The sequence below is a fragment of the Harpia harpyja genome, chromosome 1, assembly GCF_026419915.1.
Source record: "Harpia harpyja isolate bHarHar1 chromosome 1, bHarHar1 primary haplotype, whole genome shotgun sequence".
NCBI lineage: Eukaryota > Metazoa > Chordata > Aves > Accipitriformes > Accipitridae > Harpia > Harpia harpyja.
Window position 1 is genome coordinate 6957062 of NC_068940.1, and position 22584 is coordinate 6979645.

Sequence of the window (22584 nt, forward strand, 5' to 3'; positions counted from 1 at the left end):
CATGGGCTAGCCTTGAATAAACAATCACAGCTCTGTGTGATATTACTTCTTAACCAGATTCTAGCATTGAGCTGTTGCCTTGCCATGGTTACTTGCCTTTTAAACCAATGTTTCTTTTCCTTCTTTTTTGCCAAGATTCTTGCTTGCTTGGCAGTGGCTCGTTCTCATTTGAACTTTTGCCCTATTTTAATCTCCACCAAATTTTTACTCTAAAAGAACCTTTTCACTGATATCTTTTTGTTGTCTTGAATTTCTTTTCTGCGTGTGAGAACTTACTTGGGGACATGGCTTACAGGAAAGAGCCCAAGTGACTGTCTTCTTCTGAGTATCCAGCAGCTGCCAGGCATCCGTGAGGAGATTAGAAAACAAAGCCACATCAGCACAAGACGTTAGCCACTCCTGAAATAAAATTAAATTGGAAAGAAGGACACACACGTATACACACATAAACTACCAGGTCATTCACTTGGAGATTTATTTGCACTTGTCAGCTCCTGAGCTTGCCTCACTTGAATTCATCTGAGGATAACACCATTAAAACCCATGTAAGAGCATCACTCTGCCACGTGGGGGTCCGAGGCAGAATCCCTCACTCGTGTTGCACCCCTGGAGCTGGCAGAACACCGGGGTCCCATGGATCATATTAGAGTCCTAGGGAAGGGGAACATGTCTCTCGTTGCTTTGGGGTAATTCTCCAGGCAACCTGGACGAAACAAACCAATAGCTTCTATAAAGAAGCTAAAAGTCCTCTTACACAAGAAGAACAGGTCATCTTGAAATATCTTGACTATTTTTTGTTATGTGTTTTGTGGAGGTTCTGAAAGGAGAAAATAAATGGGAACTTGCTGAAGGCTCTCTCCAAAATATTTCTAGCCACATAGTTGACTAATATTATTCCATTGCTGAAAAAGAAAAAACCCACACCATTCTCTTACTTGCTCATTCAGTTTCTTATTCATCGGACGACGTCACTGTGTGGTTGCCTAAAAGAAAGGCAAGTACATAATCTACATGTGCATATGTGCATACATACATACATATGTACAAAAACACAGCAACAGTATTTCTTACTAATATTTGTTATTGGTAAAATCCATTTTCTTACCAGAAGCATAACTGCCAAATTTCTGGTGTTAGTGAAAGTACAGTTATTACTATTTAGAAATCTCTCGGTCTTAGGCTCTATCATTTTTGGCTACGTTTTTAACGTAAAGTAAAACCTAGTTCAAGCCTCTAGGACAATAGACCCCCTTTGGTGTGCTGTATGTAAAATGAACCTGAGTAACATTCATCTGGTATGTGCATCAGATGTTCTGATAGACAAACCAGAGGCCAACCATTTAGTCATCTTTATTCACAGATTAATAAGGAGCTGTGTTCGTAGACTAACATATACCTAAGACCAACTTTTTACCATTTAAAATCTTCTAACTGACATTTAAATATAGGAAAACCAGCAAGTTACCTCTTTCTTTTAAAACATAATCTTCCCAATATTTTACATGTTAGAAGATTTTAAATTAAATCAGACAATTAAAAGTCTATCCTTGCTTACTCTTATTTATTAACTTTGAGAGAGCAATTTTGTTCACAGTAGCAAAATCAATACTCTCAGATAAAATTTCTAACAAGAATTTCCTTTCTCATAAAATTTTATTGGCAATTTAATTTTTCATCTGTACTGAATTGGTAAAATGTAAAGAACAATGTTCTTTTTTTGCTAGTAAAAAGTCTTTATTTACTTTGGAACACAAGCAGGAGGTACATTTTCAACTGAGTTCAATCATTTTCTACATCCTTGATATCTCTTCATTTGCACAGAATCCTGGCTGACAGAAAAATCACTAGCTAATTGACTACAGCAAGCTTTATATGGGAGTATTGGTTACAATCTGCTTCTCAACCCCCTTGTGTCTGAGTTGGAAGTGGGCAAAAGTGCCCGCCCAAACACAGCACTGTACTGCACAGAATCAAGCTGTTACCTTGGGGCAATTTACCCCTTAATGCCTAATATACAAACTTCCAGTTGAATCTAGCTGAATTACTATGTTTTGCTGTAGCATATGTACAGCAGCAAATCATTGCACTACCTTGGGCACGGAGGGGAAGTAAAAGGGCCGGCCCAGTGTGTCACTCAGTCCAGGATGGGAATATGGACATTTCTGTGAGAAAGACAAGGTCCTTTCCCATAACAAAGCAGGAGACAGAGAAGGAAGGCTATTCAAAGCCTTGCATAGGGTTTGGCCACATGGTAGTAATGCTCTGCTCCATTCTAGGCTCTCCCATCTGATGATTTCAAAATTATTTGTATAGTTTGAGTCATCAGAAGATGCCAAGGTGGACACAAATATTATGCCCATGCTATGGCAGGAAAGCAGGGATGCAGCCAAGTTAGGTAAGTTCAGTCCAGGACCCACACTGAGACCAACACCTAATACAGCTCCTGCTGCATGCTTGTTTCTTATGCTAGAACTGGTCTTCCTGGTGAATAGCAGCCTCCTTTGATAGCTGGCTCCTGCATGGTGAGCAAAACCGGCACAAAATGGTACCTTGCAGAAGTGTGGATGAGAGGACACACAGGCACGCTCTGTCACCAGCTGTGCAGCTCCCACCAGGTAGCAATTAGCGCAGAATTTGCCCCACGATATGTAGGCACAATAATCCTAAACTGCTGGCAAACCCTCTCATTCGGTGTTATAGCTATTCTGGTAGTAAGTCAGGCTGGCACAGCCAGTGTAGCTCAGCCTTTGGGAAGGTGGCTTCTCCCCGTACAATGCTGTCTTGAGTCCCAGTGCAGAGTGTCACTTTCCCACACTGAGTAGTCCCTTGATCTGTGAGTAGCGCCTATGACTTCTTCGGGGACTACTTGCAAAGGACAATGCGGCTCAGCAGGCTTTTTGTAAATGTGTGGCCACGACTCATTCATCAGTAACAATGACCCCTGTAATCATTTACAATGCCTTTGGGCCTCCGTGTGTAAAAAAAGTGCTGCTATGCCAAACCAATGGGAGAAAAACGTGCGGTGGTTGTGGCTTTAAAACCGGAATTGTGAAGCATTATTTGTATCGAGAGATGAAATAACAAGAAGTGGGAAGGGTGAGAAAACATGAAAGGAAGTAGACTTAGGGAAACAGAAGCTGGAAGTAATCAATAAATCATAGAATAAAGTAAAGAGAAAGAACCTTTGAAGTGCCCAAGCTTAAATGTCAAGAGTATTAGAACAAAAGAGCTCCAAGCAGGAGAATGTGTGACAGAGGAATATGCTGAAACTCTGACAGAAAGCACGCTCGCTCCTGAGCGTGGAAAAGAGTACAGGCAACAAAGGGCAGCAGAGAAGAACAGAATAAGAAATTAGGAAACCATGTAGGTTCCTCTTCCTTAAATAGTTTGAACACACAGGATCAATATTATTGTTTCTAGAAGATTCTGAGGAGTAAAACTGGAAAGAAACACCATCAAGGTGGTGGAAAAGATCAGGTTTAAACTATATAATATGCTGGGAATGTACTATCACATATGCATGAAGGTATGCCATCAATATTGCAGAGCAATAGCATCTTGCTTGCTTTGCGCTACACCAAAAAGAAACAGAGCCAGCCAAGGCAGAGCTGTTGTTATATTTATCCCTAGACAAATTCATACAGCTAAAATGTAGGGTTTTTTCTAATGACAATCTTTCAGTGATGCCCTTAATCACACATAGCTCTAGGCACAGGTTTGCCCCACTGAAATCTATGTATATAAACATACACTTAAAGTTAAGCGGGTAGTCAAAATGTTTTTCCAAGCTGAAGCCTACGTGCTGATGGATTAGCTACTTAGCTATAAATTGCATGGTTACATCTGGTTTTGGCTACTGGCTCAGAAACAGATACCTATTCTGTTTGAAGCAAGCTTATAATGACTGTTATTCATGTAATACAATAGATCCTTCTGGCACTGCACGCGTGTACATTGTGAAAACAAAATTTTCTGTTCAAATGGTGTTTGCAGTCAACTGAGCAAAGGCTGCTTATGCTCTCCTCAGCAGAAACCTGCATGGAAAGAAACTACCACGCTTTGATGTGCCTTGAAGAGCAAAATCTGGGAAACCCTCACAGAGGCTGCTGGGACGCGTCCTGCCCTTCTGCTGTGTGCACACAAATGACAGTACAGATGTGTAACGGTAATGTCAGCAAGTAAACTGAGTGTTAATGCTTGCGTTGATGTTGCTGAGCATGCCCACTATAAAAAAAAAAAAGATGCTTCCAAAAAGCCAATGGGTCTGATGTAAGCAGAGTGTTGAGTCAGGCAAAAAAAAAAAAAAGTTACTGCAAGTGCTCATTTGACAGCAAAGAATTTTGTGGTATGCCTCAATGAGACATTTAAAATTTCACTCATAATTTTATGAAATGTCTCTCATTCAAGTTGTCAAAGCCTGACAGGCTTGTTAACAACATCAAGGGGTGAATGGTCCTTCATCTTCTTGCTTTTGCTCAACTGAATGATCGATGAACAAACTAAAACTGACAGCTGTTGCGAAGATACCGAGAATTAAAGGAGATGATACAGAAGATGTTTCTACTTCTCCCTGTCTAATTCATCCCAAAGAAGTTGATATTCTGTTCAAGAAAAGGTTGGAAAAGCAAGAAGAGCAGTAGCCTAGGTCCTGGCCTTAAGTCCAGCTGTTCTGCCCACTCCAAGCAAGGCCACTATAGCGGCATGAGGCAGGGCAGCTCACGAGACTGGGGTCCATTAGTTATCTTCTGCTTCCAGGGGTCTATTTCCACCAGGAACCAAGAAGCTGGGAACCCACTGAAGGAATAAACATGAAAGGTTGTCAGCGTGTCCCCAGGATTCACACCGTATCTCGACAAATTTGACTTTAAGAATAGCAAAACAAAACCTCAAGCTACAGTCTTTTCGTTAAATATTTGACCTCCATTAAAATTTCGGTATTTTTTGATGATGTTAGCTCTCACTTTAAGTGAATGTCTTCAGTCCACATCTTAGTTTCCCTGAATTTCCCAGTAAAAAAAAAAATTAGTAATGTACATGAAATCCTGTGTTTTTTCACTGCGTATCAATACTTGCTGAAAGCCAATTTTGACCAGATGTACTTGAAACCTCATTCTAAGAATTAACCAGGGAACCAAAGCATGTTACATGAATAAATGGCCACACAGATCGGCTAAGGTTTTGAACAGCAGATCAACATTATAACAAACCACACGAATGACATGCAGACCAAGAATGACTCCAAGTTCAGGATGTGAAATACACTGGGCGGGGAGGGGACAGACAATGATGAAGGGACATGGGGACACTCCGCATAGTCTGAGCAGAGGCATTTTGTGATCAGGAAGTCAAATATCATTAAATAAATGACTCCTTAGAAGTTATTCAGCTCTCTCCTATCAAGCCAGCAAGGTCTACACTGAAGTTGTTGCATGCTTTGCAAACCTGGTAGACTTCAATGATGAGAAGACAGGCTTGGCGTTTTAGGGGAGACCAGTGGCTGTGATTTCTTTCAACTTTGGCAGGACTTTCAGCACTGTCTCCCATAACACCACTAGCGTAACATCCACCAAACTGATGAATTACAGAGTAAATAAACGGACAGTAAGGTAGACTGTAAACTGGCAGAACTGCTGAGCTCAAAGGCTTATGATCACTGGCACGTCCAGCTGGAGGCCAGTCACTAGTGATGTACCCCAGGAGAAGACACTGGGACCAGTACTATTTATCTTCTTTAATGACCTGAACGGTAGAACAGAGTGCATCCTCAGCAAGTTTGCAGATGCTATAAAGTTGGGAAGAGAGGTTGCTAGACCAGATGACTGTGCCTCCATTCAAAGGGACATTGACACGCTGGAGAACTAGGCTGACAGGAATCTCATGAAGTTACATAAAGGGAAATGTCAAGTCCTGCCCCTGGGTAGGAACAGCCCCATGCACCAGGACAGGCTGGGGCCAACTAGCTGGAAAGTAGCATTGTAGAAAAGTCCCTGGGGGTCCTAGTGAACGACAAGTTGACCAGAAGCCAGCGATGCACCCTCATGGCAAAGACGACCAACAGCCTTCCAGGCAGCACTCAGCAGAGTGTCTCCAGCAGGTTGAGGGAGGTGATCCTCCCCGTCTGCTCAGCCCCAGTGAGATGCATCCTGGAGTGCTGGGTCCAGTTCTGGGCTCCCCAGTACAAGCAAGACATGGACTTAATGGAGCAGGTCGAGTGAAGGACCACAAAGATGATTAAGGGTTTGGAGCATCTGACATACGAGGAGAGACTGAGAGCTGGGACTGTTCAGCCTGAAGGAGAGAAGGCTCTGGGAATACTATCAATGTGTATAAACACCTAATGGGAAATAATAGCATGGAAGCTGGAGCCAGACTCTTCTCGGTGGTGCCCAGTGACAGGACAAGAGGTAATGGGCACAAATTGAAATACAGGAAATTCCTTTTAAACATAAGAAAACCGTTTTTTACTGTGAGGATGATTGAACACTGGAATAAGTTGCCCAGAGAGGATGTGGAGTTTCCCTCCTTGGAGATATTCAAAACCTCAGAGGACACAGCCCTGAGGACTGAGCTCAAGTTTCCTCTGCTTTGAAGAGGGGGTTGGAGTAGATGATCTCCAGAGGTCCCTTCCCACCTCAGTCATTTTGTGATTGTGTGACAGCCACATCTTCATCTACACCTTGCAGCTATTGGTATGCTGAATGTCTATTACTTTTATTCAAGGAATGGCATATATAACCAGTGATTTTTCCAGAAAATGTATCAGTTTATTGTCATTTCCTTGACATACAAGCTGAATTTACAACTCTATTGCCATCCTTATTTTTCCTGTTTCTTACTTCAACTTTGCAGACTGCTCTCTAATGAATAAAGTCTATAGAGTATCTCACACAATGAGAAAAGGCAAGAACCGATTACCCTTTATTGAGAAAGAGCTATTTTTAAAGCTGCATTTGTTACCTAGTTCTGCTGAGTCAGCCTTTCTTACTTTGTTGCAGAATACTTTGTGTGCAGTGTGTATACCATGGTGTCCTTTGTAAGCATGCAATATTTAAGGGCTGGTATTACTATCCTGGGGTTAGCAACTCTGCATGGTGGCACTGTCCCAAGAGAAACTCGGAGATGGAAAGACGCTTTCAGGAGCTGCAGTTTCCTCCTATTACAGAAGGTCAGCCATCCATCTCTGGTTATCACCAATGGTGGATATTTCTTTTGTGCCTCTGCCTGCTCCTTCTGTATCAGTATAGAATGCAAAAGAGTAATTTCCTACTCTCCACTGTGGTGTTTGTTTTACTACAGGCAGATCCTATTCCTAAGTGTAGTGGCAGGTGTCAAATCAAATACCTATCTGTTTCCCCTGCAATTTTAGGACTTGGGACAATCCACAGGCTGCACTCTTAATGCCTCAGTTCTGATTCAGATGTTCCCCTGAATCGGTATCTTTCTCCATGTCCCCCAGGGGGGATCACAGTTGTATAAAATGGCAACGTTGCCACAACTGTGAAACCTCATGTCAGTTCTGAAAAACTTGCGACTGCTACACAGAGATCTCAGCTACCTCCCAGAAAAAAATCTCAGTGAACTTCAGACAGAACTTGGAGTAAAATTGACACTTATGCTTGGGGATAAGAGGGAGGCACAGACAGCAGGGGAGAGACAAGTGCTCATGAAAGACTTCAAAATGGAGGGAATTCATTCTTGCTGATGAGAAGGCCTTGAGGAACTCAACCTACAAATTATTGCATTGTTGCAAGAATGAGAGAAAAAAAATCACTCATTACTACAAAAGCATCATAGAGCCATTCAAGCACATTGAAAGCTTTTCTGAAAACATGCCTTCTGTGGCGCTACGTAGCCACATGGAATTTTTTTCCAACTTTGTTCCTTTACAATTCAATTTTCTCTGCTATGTTACCTGTTATTTAATGTCATTATACATATATAAATGTAAATGTAAATATAAATATGTGTATGTGTGCATGTGTGTATGCAGCAATATAACCATATGAGCATATGTTTGTTTATTTCTGTTCTGTGTGTGTACAACTACTATAGCAAAATCCTTTAGATGCAGAAATGCTTTGCAATCCATTCATTTTTGCCTTCTTCCTGCATTTGTAATGCCAGCACCAATTAACTTACAGGGATTATTTCTAGCACTAGTCAGTGGCAGTGGTCCCCAACTGAGGTAGCAGTGAGCTCAAAAATAATTTTAGGCCAATATTTGGCCAGAGCTGTGTGCTGAAAGAAACACAGGGCATGTGTATTTGTGTACGAGGCTCATCCTGCCCTTCACTGCTGCCCAGCTGCTAAGTAAAGAGTCCCTGACCCTTTTTCCAGCACGAAGCAGGACGTTTAGGAGCAGGGAGGCAGGGTGCTCTTCAGCACCCCACGCGATTCATCTAGCAACAGGCAACACGTGCTGTCTGCCGGTGCTCGATGCTGATTATAGCTCCTCTGTTGGGAACTGGAGACCTGGTCATTGCAGGCAAGGCTGGGGCTAAGCCCCTCTGGGCAGCAACGCCCCACCTGGCCCCAAAAGCCACCCTGCTCCCTCCAAGGCTTCAGGGCAGCATATGGCTGAAACACCTGGGAGCATCACTGGTGGGCAGGGAATCGAACAGGTCACCGAGTCCTCTTCAACCCGCTCAGTGCATGTGCTGAAGTTAATCACTACCAGTAGCTGCTATATTTATAGACGTATGTCGTAAGTTTGACGTAAGATACGATTTGTTTTTTCTGTACAGCAGGGCAAAGGTGCCTTTCTCCTCCCCTTCTTCAGTTTTTGGATAAACCCTGACTTGTTTTCACAGGAACATTAGCTCAAATCTGCTGCTACTGTGCACAGCCGATAAAACTATTGCTTGGAAAGACCATATGTCACATGGAACTGCTCAAGAGGCATGAAGCCCTGCTTTTTTGCCGATCCTTTAAAGATACAATTTTATGCTCAGTTAAAATGGAAAAGAGCATTATGTTTAAAGATAAACCTATTTACTGTGCAACCGCTTTGCTAAATTCTGTAACCAAATTACTTGTTAGTAAGACATTTGGACTGCCTGTTTTAAAAAAAAAAGGTTGTTACACATCTCTTTCTCCTTGTTTATCAGTTGCTATGACAATGCTAATGACAATAACACCACAGACAAGGACTAAAATCTTTTACTAGAGGCAAGAAAAGACAAAAATCAGTTCTGAGGAGAAAGTTCCCTTTATTAATATACTTCTTGTTACCCTCTTTGACCCAGGTGGTTAGCCAATATTCAGGGTCCCTACAGGTTGTTTCTGTTTGGAGAACAAACAGATGAGGGAGTGAATTGGGCTTTTTAATGCACTTCTGTTTGTTTAGAAAGAATGTACACAATATCCCGTTACTCTGGGCACAGTGGGAGTCAAAGCAATAGGCAGTGCTTTCTCTTTTCACACTTTCAAGCTTCTTTTGAGCCACAACTCAAGCTCGCTCTCTCTTAGCTTTCTCTCAGGGTCAGGCTACAAGAGTTTTCCTTGCTGGATCTGGGAGTCCTTGCTACTTCCTCTGTCTGCTTCTCTGATGTTTCTGCTGTCACTTTCTGAATCGCTCCGTTTCATCATATGCCACCTTGTCCCCAGCATTTGCAGTTAGATCCTGGAGAAATGCCTTGGCCCCCACAGTTCAACACTGCCAGGCATGTGTGGTGCGGTATGTATGGTGTGGCATGTATGGTGCGGCTCCTGGGGTCTCAATGAGCATGTCCCACAAAGAAGGTAGTTCTTAGGCTTTTCCTTAAGGGAAGCTTTCTCACCCACCATTTTCAGTGAGGTTTCATGGCTGACTTTCAGCATAACACTGAATTTATTTCGAATAGTGTATTTTTGCTCCCTGTCAGATCAGTTTCTGTACAGTAGTGTTATGAGGTGGGAGAGCAGAGAATATGTTACTATTTCCTAACAAAGCAGCCTCTGATGCAACTAATAAAGTTGTGAAAAAGTCCTAGAGGAGTTAAACAGATCTGACAGCATTTAATTTCCATAAATTTAGGGCCGGATCCTGCTTTTTTTTTGCTAATGAGTACTAGAGGGAGATAGCATGAGCTTCAGACAAACCAAAGACAGAAATAATGTCCCAGCTCAGCAACGAAAGGCAGGTGTGCGATGGAGCTGTTGGAACCTTTTCATGCCCAACAGAGGTAACTAACTCTAGTGTTCCTGCTCTGGGTTCAACCCATCTCTGCTGTGACCAACAGGTCTCCTGTCCAGCCCTAACTGAGCTATACAGATACTGCTTTTGGCAGCAGCTCTGCTGCTGGCCCTTGCGGCTTTACTTTTTAGTTGGAACAAAGGTTGAATATAGCGTAATTCTCTGCTCAGGCAGGACAAAGATCTTTGATTTTCAACAGCAAAAATTTGTAACAGTTGTATTTTCTTTTGCTTTTAAGGAAACAAACTCAAGGGGTTTTAGTTTATTTTGGGTTTATGCCCCAGCTACTAACATGGCCCACTCAACACATAAGGAAGCTTCTTCTAGTTGTTCTTCGGCAAGACACATCTCTGGTTTCCATATACTTTCTTTTTATCATTCCTTCCATAAACCCATCTCCTACCACTCCCCACCTCCATCTTTATGTAGGTGATGGGCCATGATGAGGTTCAGTGTAGACTGAATGGAAAAGATCCTCTGGTATGACCTCACACACCTACAACTTTGAAAACAACTCCTTCACTACTGCAGATGAACCTGTTAAAATTTTCTGAAGGCCCCAGCAGAACGAATGGGTGTCTTTTTGGCCACATTCACAGCAGTAATACTTTGGCACTGATGAGACACTTGAAAGCTGCCTTTCTAGAGTGCATTGCCACCCATTAAACTGGGGGGCACGGACCTGTGAGCGCTGGTGAACTTCATACCATGAAAAACCTCTGAATTCAATAGAACCTAATTTAAATGGAAGTTCACATGCCAGAACAGAGGAAGCTTGCACCTTTAATTAAAAATCTCAAGCCAGCCACTCACCCAGCCAGTCATTAATCCCCAGGAAATGCCCTTTGCTGAGACCATTATTTCTCAATTAATATACAGTAAACAGAAAGGTTTAGCCTTTGAGAAAGGGGGCGAGTTTTCTCCAAACACTGGAGAGGGTAAGCAGCCCTTTGCATGGAGCATCCAGTTATGGGCACATGGTATGTAAACTGAAGTGCTTGATTCCGCTGACTCCTCAGCACAAGATGGAGTTTGGGACTGCCAATAGGTCAATTTTCACCTATTTCTGCTGAAAACCAAAAGCATTCTGAACAAGAGGAAAATGGGCTGGGGGGAGGAATCCATTTTCCTTTTAAAACTTTGAAGGAAACAGTTCAACAAGCTCTAGTAAGATTGCCACCTAAGAGACAATAAGTATTCTCAGGTTTACGTGTTGTTAATTTCTTCCATTTTCAATAAATTGACAGTCACTCGATCAGGGTCTGAAGAAAAGATCTCCCCTCTCAAGCAAGTATCTTCAATAATCCACTCTACAATAATTGTTCTCTGTCCCAGTCACTCTCAGAGCATGGATGGGAGAACATGTCTCCCACCCCTGAATCTATGGATCAATCCTAGATTTGTACAAGTCGGTACATGTACCAGCAGTACCATTCCAATCCAGGCCAGAGCAGAGCACTCAAGTTTATTTCTCTTGAACCTGCCTTGTGACTGGTCTTTATGCTGCCTTTATCCTTACACTGAACTTTTGCTGGCTGCAAGACAACAGCCAGTCTCAGTCAGCATAAAGCTGTGTGTTGAAGATAAGCCATCAACATTTTTGGAACCAGTGTGAACGTAGTGTCAGCACTTGCAATACAAATCTAGCTGGGAGGTATTTGATCGCATAGGAGGAGCACTGGAACTGGACATACTGCATCATTGAACCACAGCCTCAGAAGCGTGCCCCAAATGCAAGGAGATTGCCTTATGAGGCCATTTTGCCTCAATCTCTCCTTTTGGATCTGTTCCACTTTGCTTGCAATGCTTGCATATTCACTGAGTCAGAGAGCATGAGAATAACTCTTTAGTGAAGGGCTTAGGGCACTTGCCGGAGAGGGGAAACACATGGGTTCCAGCATGGACTGAAGCGCTTCAGCAAAGTGGAACAGTGTCAGCAGAAGCGACAAGCCGCCTCCAGCCCCACAGTACTCGCTGGCCTGCTTAGCCAAAGTCACACATCATCTGAGGAGGACAGACACAGCATTTGGGGTAATCGATATCCTCATGCCCTCCCTCTAGCTGTGACACTGCCCATGTGGGTGCTGTCTCATCCTGTCCTTTCCTACCCAGCCACTGCAAGTGCATCCAGCTCTTTTCCAGCACAAGCTGTAAGAGCTCTGTGGCCCTGGGCTTGTGCAGCAACCCCGCAGTGAGGTTCCAGTCTGCAGCGCTGCTGCTGCCGCACAGTTCACTGCACCCTCCTGCCTGCCTCCTGCCTACGTTCTTCCTTCATAACTGTTTTGCTCTGTTTATGACACCTGGCTTAAGGCTGCCATGTACCTTGGCAGGCAGTTTCCCCCAATCCTAACCTAACTGGTAGCACTCGGTTGACAGAGTTCATGCATCGGGTCAGGATCTCCTTTGCGCCATCAGCAAACAAGCTGTCAGGATTAGTTTAAAGCTCCACCATGTTTAAAGAGGCCAGATAGGTGGTTCATTCCTTCCTTTGCCCTTACACTCTCCTTCCTTTCTGTCTGGTACACCATTTGCTGCTAAACTAATGTTTCTAGCAGTTAAGCATCCTTTTTCTCAAAAAACAGACCTGGGACTTGCCTCAGTACTTCCATCATCCCATGCAAGCAATCCTACCCTCAGCTTTGTTAGGAGTGATCTAGTCACAGGTTTTTATTCAGTGATCTGTTTTCAGTTTTCCTCTTGCTGATCTAGTAATTCAGATGTCATAAGCAGCTTTTTGCTGAGAATCAGCACTCTCGACACTCAGCTAAAGCTACATCTTGTTTAACCCCCAGGCCAAAAGCCTTCTGAATCAATGGCTGTGACCCCCCTGACGTTAGGTTAGACTGCATAGGCTGTCTGTTGTCACCAGCTATAGTCATGCCTATCCTTGGAAGTAAAATATTAACATATCCCTGTGGGAAAGGAAAATTCTGATTTGGTGATAGCATTTTACACTTTCTAAACAAAAGGCAAGGTAGAGCAGAATGAGCTCCTCCTTTTGCTTAGCTATTATTCCTGACTAAAAAGTTTCCTAGAAAGTCACTGCAAAAGTTTTTCTGGTCCCATACACCTAAAATCAATTTCTGTTTTGAAAAACTGACATCAGCTGCTTGTGACCTGCTTTCTTGGCTACATCCTTCTGAAGATCCTTAGCAAAAGTCCTGGAAACCCCAGTCCTGTGGCACTTGTTTTCTCTCCCCTTTCAGAACAGTTCCATTACGCCACTTTTGAAGGTTTTGATATTTTGTTCCTAATCCTGATTTAGAAGCTTCTGCTAATAAACTGACAGGTTGTGACACGTCCCAGTAATTTAGAGCTTTTTAACCTTAGATTTAGAGTGCTGCTTTTATGGTTTCAGAAGGCTTTTTATTCACACAGCTTCCATCTTGAGTAGCTCTTTGAATGGGGTTGTCAAGACAGCTATGTTTGGTGCACATTTTTCCTGGAACCAAATTCAATGTTCCCTATAAAATTACAATTCCTCTGTCCGCAGCAGGTTTCATTCTGCAATGGCTACCTTTTGATTTATGCGATTTCTCGTCTTGCTAGCATCGAATATATTCAAAATACTTACACAAGGAGCTTATTTTTATTGGTCGCACCTGAAATTCATCCACTTCAGTGTGTTACCCTCTTTCACTACTTACTTGACAAATCTGGGCTCATCATTTGCTCTGTGTTGTGCCCAATGTGTTCTCTGGGAATAGAAGGTTTGAGTATCTGCCTCTAGCAAATGGGAAACCAGTTGTAGTCAGGGCCTTATTATTATTGCTTAGCATTTTCATCCTGGTATTACTTGGAAGCCCTAGTGACTGAAGCTCTATTTAGTTTGGATCTGCACGTATCTATACTGAAAAGGCAGTATATACTCTAAATAATTCATGGGAGAAGAAATAATTCTTTGCCGAATGCAGCTTGCCAGCAATGCAGTTTTGCTTGGTCTAAGATGGGAACCCCTGTGTATCTTCTGTCTCCAGTAATGTCTCATTACAGTGAGGCAGTTTTTTCTACCTTTGCTTTGCAGATTACTGCTCTACGGCTTACTTCTAAGGGAGGTCTGTGAAAGGTGACCATGACAAGCAAGCCCACCGTCAGCCTGTGGGTGTAAACTGGCCACACCAGGATTTATACTTGCTTCAGCTACAAAGTTTTTTTTTTTTAAAAAGAAGGCATAAAACCCCTCCTTTAAAGATTGGCCACACTGTCTTTCTGGAAGTCATCATTTTAAACTTTAAAATATTTTTTATTTTCCCTGTGAAATAACCAAAGATAACAACTGATTGAGAGCACCGAACAACAATGGTCCAGAGCACAGAGGTTTAAAAGCAGTCTCCATGGTTCGCTAGTCTTCGAAGTCAAGCAAAAATGGTGGTCACAGGCAGGGTCCGATTTTTGGTTCTGCATAGCAGTGCTTGAACTGGGCAAACAGAGGAATGGGAACCCATTGATTCTTTCCTAGGGCTCACTGAGGCTTACTTGATGCTCAGGAGAAGCCTAAAATCTGTGCTAGGCGTATGTCTTTTCTTCAGCCTTCTTCCATATGTGCACCTGCAAGTATGGAAATGGAAGCCTGTCTGCTGGGACAACCAGACCATCCTGCATGGTCCGCAAACCAGTAATCAGAGACAGCAACCTTTCAGCCACAGTTCACCTGGGAGCTGCTTGAAGAAGGAGCCTGGAAAGTCAACAGATCACCCATTCCTTTTAAAACCCACACATGGCAAGAACTAGTGGAATCTCTTTTTATCAAAGATTATTGGTCATACAGTTCGGGGGGAGGAATCAGTTTTCCATAAAATTTCCTATTTCTAAATGCAAATATTGCACACATTTTTAAAATCTGAATGTTATTTTAAAGGCTAATTTAAAATTTTATTTTAATGGCTAAGTTTTATACAGACCTTTTCACACTATGTCTTCACATGGTCATAGCTATAGTTTGTGCCATATACACTATTATTAGCTATGTGATAATATGACAGTTGAAAAATGATTTAATTTTACTGTCATATCACTAAGGACTCCTGCTATCTAGTACCAAAACAACTATAATGCCTATATGTCTCCTATTTGTGTTGTAATGAAATAATATTGACAGTCTGAGCATTACAACATAAATGGGAGACACACTGTACCAGGAAAGAAGACAGTTATCCTAAATGGATATCATTATATTTATAAAAGTCACTACTAGTAATCCTTAAATAGAAATTACCCTTAATATTTTTTTAAAATAACACTGAAATTTAAAAAAAATCCTTGTCATCTCTGAATTACACTTTCAAAATTTTTTTTTCCTAAATTTTAAAAAATGTATTTTCCTTAACTATTTCCAGTGAAATATAAACTCTGAACTTTCCCCAGCTACAAAGATAACAAAGACCTTCAGTAACATATTGCTGATCTTGCTACCAACAATATTTGCAGTTTGGAGTTTTTTGGTGCTACCTGGAATAGTAACTTATATTCTTAATGCTTCTTTTTGGAATAATATGTCAGGCCAAATTTTGCATTTATTACGCATTATGCATTTATGCTAACTCACAGGAATTTTTGGGATACTATACATCATAAAATTGGGACAGATTTTGCAGTCTCCTATCTCTGTTTCATCCTACCTTCCCTTTTTTTCATGACTTACGTTAAAAGAACCACCTTAAAAACACCACAATATGGTGAACTCTCCCTTGTTTTTTCACTTTTCTCACACCTAAACTACTGGGCAAAGACTTCAACGATAAAATGTGTGGTACAGCTTTGTTACAGACCTCTACTGAATTCTTGCAAAGCACCAAGACAAATCCGTTCTATCACACTTTATTCCAGAGAAGGTGGGTAAGTTTTAGAAGAAGCTGAGAAGTTCTTGTTTCTTGTTTTGGATTCTATTACACTTTTATGCTGTATATGGGTTATTTATGTTATTTGTGCTGACACTTTATTAAATTATTGCACTTTCCCATGTCTTTCCTCTCCTAAAGCTCAGCAGAGGGTTGTTTGACCTTGTACAATACTCACCACTCAAGAGTGGTGTGTGAGATGGGACAGCTATATCTTATTCTGCATATAGAGGGGGGGAATTCTCTCTCGGCGACTGTTGTGACTGTTGACAAACACTGACAAGGGCAGGCCTAACCAGTTAACCTTTTGCAAAGTTATGACAAACCAACTGCAAAAGTCCTGTATGAAACACTCATCTTCAGCCTCCCAGGTGCCAAATGCACTGGAATTTTTTCCCCAGGTATTTTCCTCAACAAGCACACCATTCCGGTGCAAGATAACTCACTTGTTTATCTTGATGTTCTGCGCACCTTTTCTGCTAATATTTCCTCCTCTCAACAACTACAACTGTTTCCCGAAAGCCAACACATTTTAGATGAAATCTGTGGCTGACAGCTGAAAAAAACCAACCTCCAATTGCTATTTGTGATATATGATTAGACAGGTCAAGTTTAATTTCAGCATTGTGCATGAATCTGTTATCCAATCATTCTAATGATACACTACTCAAACCAGCAGTGGGGCTGAGGATGGAAAGAAAACCTTGATTGTACCTTGCCTGCCGGTGATTGGAGTTCGTTATGAAAGAACACTAATGCGATTGTCATTGGCACCCTTCGCCAAAGGTAGGGAACATTCGTATCTTTCCATTGTCACCATATCTGTAGCTGTGTGACAGATGAGTAGAGGTATGCCAGAAAGGATGCAGTATTGTGGGAGGGATCGCTTTTTCCCAGGGTTAAGGCAAGGATATATTTAATCACATTGGCACCTTTAAGAAAATACCATCTTTCGGGTAGAAGGTGCGGCTCCTCAGCTGAATAGTGCTCTCCAGGTTACATAATCCAGCCTGCTGAATCAAGAAACCACCAGTGGCGGTCTCAGCTAGCTTGTTTTGTTTTGCTATTTCATCAGTAGTTGCACGTGTTTGAGAAGCTCCCATAGTGGAAGGAGCCTCCTTGCAGGGGTGCAGCTTCCCGGAGGGCATGCACGCCCTGCCGCATGTCCTGCCAGGGCCCGAGCACCTCCCCAAAACCAGCCCTCCAGTCAGCAAGATGCAGCACTGCCAGATCAAGACAGCCACGGTGAGATGCAGGAACGGGCTGAATCAGTGCAGCCAGATCAAAACGTCAACACGGCCATTGCATGAATTTGTCACATCTGCATGCTAAAGTTTCTTGCAGGGAAGTGAAATAGCTGGGGGAGGGATTTGTTTGTCTCTGCATTTTCATAATGCCAGTCTGGATCTGCTCTGTATGTGTGCTTTGCCCCTTTGAGGCTCTTTGGGATGTCTGTCTATCATCCATGGGAAAAAAATCCCTTTCCCAACACTGACTGTGAGCAGAGTCACCAGAGTCAAGCAAGAGGATTGAAACACTTGTGCCACAGCAAAACAGAGCCTTTATGTGTAGCTGTCCTGTATCTGCACACCCCCACCCCCGTTTCCAGAATATCTCCATGCCCTTGAATGTGCCAAACACGAGATTTGGCTCTAAGAGCTGACAGTCCCTACGTAACTTCTGGGAAAACATAAACTGACAGATTACATTTTTTTAATAAACCCCGCTTATTGTGTTCTCCCCAGAGCCAAGCACCGGTGTGCAGTCACCTAAGAATAAAATAAACTCTTTTAAACCACTTGTCATTTCTGTCCTGGGGTTGTGCTGGGTATGTAAGCTCAGAGCTGCTGACAGTGCTCTCCTTTGCCCACCCAGGCCCTACCCACAACAAACCCCGCAGGCAATACACTTAGGACGGCAAAGCTCAGTCCTCCAGCCCCAAGGAAAGAGGACCAGACCACGGCTGGCTCCAGGCAAGGCTCTGCCGCATCTCCCTCCACCACCTTGGGGAAATCGCCCCTGCCCCAGCTTCCCCAGGGGTAAAATGGGCCCCGACACCCTAACCCAGCTACCTGAGCAAACCCAATTGTCTCGTAATACTTGGTCTGTGCTTGTACTTTTACTGCGTATTTCAGCTGCTAATACTTAACAGTTTATTCTCCCTACAATATTTACCCATCTGCCCCACAACGGCGTGGCAAGAACTGACCGAAGACCTGAAGCGGTTGAGTCCGCAACCTCTCATCAGCTGCGGGGGGCAGGAACAACCCACACCGCCTCAGAAAACTGAACAGAAATGTCCTGCAGGTTCCCTACTGTCACCCCCTCCTCCCCCAAACACTAAGCAGCTCCTCGACACACAAGATTACCTCAGAAAAACACCCCACGTGAAAAGTGTTACGTTGCGTACTTGAAACCGCTGGCAAGGAGGGGACGTTCGCTACGAGGAGGCTGAAGCGGAGCTTTCTCCGCAGACCTCCCGCCTCGAAAGAAAGGAGACGAAGACTTCTCCCGCCCGCTCTCCTCAGCGGTCCGCCTCTAAAAGCCCGCCGCTCCCCGGGCCCGCGCTAATGCCGCTCGGCGGGCCCCGCCGCCCCCTCCCCGGCCCCGCCGGCGGCGGCTGAGCGGCCAACGGCCGCCGGGCTCCCCCTAGGGGCGGGCGGGCCGCCTCAGCGCCGGCCGGCGGCCCTTGTGTGGCGCAGCCCGGCGGCCGCTGGAAGCCGGCGGTAAATTAATGATCTCTCCAGGTGCTGGTCTTCCAGGCAGGGCGGCGTCCCTCCCGTATGGAGGTGGCTGCGGACGCCGCGCAGCAGCCGGCCGAGGATGGCGGCTTAGGGCCCACCGGGAAAGCGGGGAGGCAGGCGGAGGCGAGCGCCGGGCCGCATCGGCGCAGGCGTCAGGGGTACGCGAGCCTCACGGCTGCTCTTCGAAGCCAGGGTGGTCGCTCCCTGCCTCAGCATCTGTTATAATAATAATAGTAATAATAGTAATAATGAAGAAATCCATCAGTAATCATTGCGCGGACATCTCCCTTTAAAAGGCAGAAGGCTCTGGAATAACGACAGCTACCTCAAACGATAGCTACCAACACATGGGGCCCGTTAGCTCAAATATGACTTTTTTCCCCTGAAAAGCTGAAGAATACAGTCCTCCCGCAGGCAAATTTAGATCTGTGTGAGCTCTGCATGCCCGCGAAGTGCAGGATCGGGGCTCTGCGGCTGTGCTGCTGTTAAAGATAATGGACGGAAAAGGCCGACCTTCTGGCGTGCGTACCGTGGTGGCTCGTCAAGCGCTGGAAGCGTGCCGCTGCTCTCAAGCTTCACCGCAGCCGGCGCAAAGCAAAGGAGACGCGCGCCTTTGCGGAAAAGGGTATCTGCGACCCATTGTTCGTGCGTTTAAGAGCGTCAGGAAGCTGCTGACCGTAGGAATCGGTCTCAGACGCGTTGGTGGGTGGTGAGAAGCTTAAGATAAAGTGTAGGCTTTATCTTAGAATATATCTACATTGTAAATAAATAAAGAAAAGATTCGTTGTCTGACATGGGCTGCTCGTGAGGGTTTAGGTTGTCATAAACCTCTGCAGTTTTTCTCTTGTCCCGCAGAAGTGGGACCTCAAACAGCGTCTCAGAGATTTCTGATAGGTGAATTTCTGGTTACCCGTGAAGCCCTGACTACTTGGGCCTTGAAGACTGAGCACTAGGTCTGAAATTAGCATGGGGGAGGGCCTAAGAGCCAGTGAAACGTATACCCCCCTGCTTTTTGTCATGCTTTGGAGATGTACTACCACGTTCTGCTCAGTCTGTGTTGCCTCAGACTTCAAATCCCATTACAGGTGATTACAGTAATCAAGAGAGAACAAATTCACGAATCATCCTACCCAAGTCCTTGTGTGAAAGAAAGGGCATCATTTCCGACAGACTGGATGTGGAAAAATTAATTTCCTGGCATCCAAACATAAGAACAGCCATGCTGGTTGAGACAAGTCCATCCAGCCCAATAGCCTGTCTCAAACATAAACAACAGCTGATCCCTGGGGAACAGCATAAGAGAGGGGTAAGCACACAGTGATAGTTCCCTGGCATGCTGTCCCAAACTCCAGCAAGCTGTGGCTCAGGGACTTCCCTGAGACAGATGTGGTATCTTTAAATTTAATAGCCCTTGATGGATTTTTGCTTCCATGAATTTGTGTAATTGCTTTTTGAACCCCTATCAATTTTTGACATTGCAGCATCCTGTGACAATTAGTGGCACGCTCCGACAAAGCAGGGTGTAAAGAGCCCTTATTTTGTTTGTTTTGAACAGGCCACCTAACAATTTCATCTGATGCTCCTAGTTCTCATGGTATGAGAGTCAATTACAATCATTCCCCATTTGCCATTCATGATTTTGTATACTTCTCTCATATCCCCCTCACATTTTCATTTTCCAGACAGCTACTCCTATTTTGAAATCCTAATACAGAAGCCGTCCCACAGCCTGGACCTTCCTCTGCCTCCAGGGTTACCATTTCTGAGCTAGCGGGCTTGAACAGCACCATGTTCAGGGTGCAGGCACGTTGGACTTATTTATACCAGGACGTAGCAGTGTTTTCAGTTTTGTTCCTTCCATACTAAATCCTAAAATTTGATTTGCTTTTTTGAACACTGCTGAGGATGGATCTGGCATTTTCATAAATATATCTAGATTTCACAGCACTTCAAGGATTTCTTCTCTGAGAGCTAACAGCTAGTCCAGCACCCTCAGCTCGGTACATAAAGTTGCCTGCTTTGCCCACTGGCATTACAATACATGCATCTGTGCTGTATTTCCTCCTTCGTTTTACCACCCGATTACTCATTATCATGAGATGGTGTTTTTGTCATGTGTCATGTTTTTACTACCATAAATAACGTCGTGTCACCCACAAGTTTGCCACCTTGCTGTTCATCCCCTTTCTAGTGTATGAGTCCAGCAGACGGATTTGCTACTTACTTAAGATCCTGGCAAAACCGGAGGGGCACTGCGGGGAGGGAATAGTGGGCACCTTGACTATTTCTCCTCTTCCCATCAGCATGGCTTACATCTTGCCTAGATTTGGATTGAGCCAGCTGCTCCTCAGGGAGGTGCTGGCAGGCTCTTTTTGACCCTGCAGCATATTTGGAGGGATGCTGGCGAAGGCCAGCCGGCGTGCGTAAGGCCAGCTGTTCGGCTGACATAACCGATTTACGCTAGCTGAGGATCTGGCCGAAGACATGGAGTCACAAGTGCTCGTCAGCCCATCACGGGGATGGGGACATCTGACATGGAGGTGCGTCTGCCTCGGCTGGACGCTGCGGTGGAGGCAGGTGGGGTGGCCTGAGCGGAGTCTGCAGGGCAGCCCTGGGTTGAGGGCGAGCCTGTGGAGGCACTGCCCATCCCTTGCCCACCCGGTGGTGGTATCGTCATACCTCCCTACACGCAAGGCCTGACAGGCATGTTTATTATTAATAACGAGCAAGGCTTTCAGAGGCAGGCCCCGTGCTTTCTTGCTGCTTGTTGGCACTGAGCGAGGCCAGTCAGAGTGTGCTGTGAGCGGTACTCGCACAGTCAGAGCTGTCCCCGGTGCGTCCCCATTCCAGCGTGTCAGCCAAGCGTTTAAGACACCTGCTTCTTTTCGCTCCTGCGCTGGCCATGGACTAATAGGGACAAACGGGAAGAGGACCTAGCAGAACGCAGAAAATAATCGTCCTGTGCCAAAAGGGAATGTATGATCAAAACTACAATGGGCAGGCAAGCAGTGAGGCAGTGACCCGAGGCAGCGCAATGTGTCAGGAAGAGAGAGCAGCAGCCCAGGGACAGCAACAGCCCAGAGCCTCAATTTGTAATGACTGTGTGGACCACATGCCAAAAAGTCTCTCCCCACCTCCTTGCTCCAGGGAGCTCTCCTAATGTTCTTAGCTGCTTGGACATCATGAGAAAAAGAGCCTGCGTGTTTCCAATGCACGACCTAAGGCATCTGCTCAAGCAAAGCGGCACTGCCGAACCTGCCTCTAACTCAGAGTGCTCCAAACACCTGTGAGTCAGACGATGGGAAATTCTCCCTGTCTTCACAAGCAGAGATGAGTTTGAACCTTCTGGGCATTTTAGCAGTTTACCATCTGCACATATAACCTTTTTTCTGAGCACACGGAAGTCTTGTAGGAGGATGTTAAATCCAGGAACCAAAATAAGGAAACATGTTTACACCTGCTACATCTGTTCAAGAATTTCCAGCCTCTCTTACACTTTTGACTTTCACATTCCCCCTCCTCCTCCCTCCCGTTTGGTCAAATGCCACCATGTTAAAAACAATCCTGTATTTTTCCCCCAAGTCTCACAGACTTTCTATCGAATCTTGTGAAAACTTACAGCAAATGAAATAAGCTGTGAAATGGTCTAGTGATAGAAGCAAGTGCTGGTTGAAGTATCTCTTGCTTATCCAGGATTGTCTGGATACTGGGATTCATTGTGAAGAAAAATGACATTAACTGCATGAAATATGGTGATTTTAGTTTTTTAAACTAGAATAAAAAATGAACAGTCAAACCATTTCTGATACAGATTAAATCTTCCTGCAAG

The 22584-nt window shown here is 44.3% G+C and overlaps 1 long non-coding RNA gene across 1 annotated transcript; it reads right to left on the minus strand.

Moving 5' to 3' along the window:
• Positions 1-284: 284 nt before the first annotated feature.
• On the minus strand, positions 285-18515 carry LOC128150535 (uncharacterized). The gene is made up of 3 exons (XR_008238091.1): positions 18422-18515; positions 936-983; positions 285-399 (listed from the first exon to the last, which is right to left on the minus strand). It is a non-coding gene; the product is annotated as an uncharacterized LOC128150535 (long non-coding RNA).
• Between the last annotated feature and the right edge of the window lie 4069 nt (positions 18516-22584).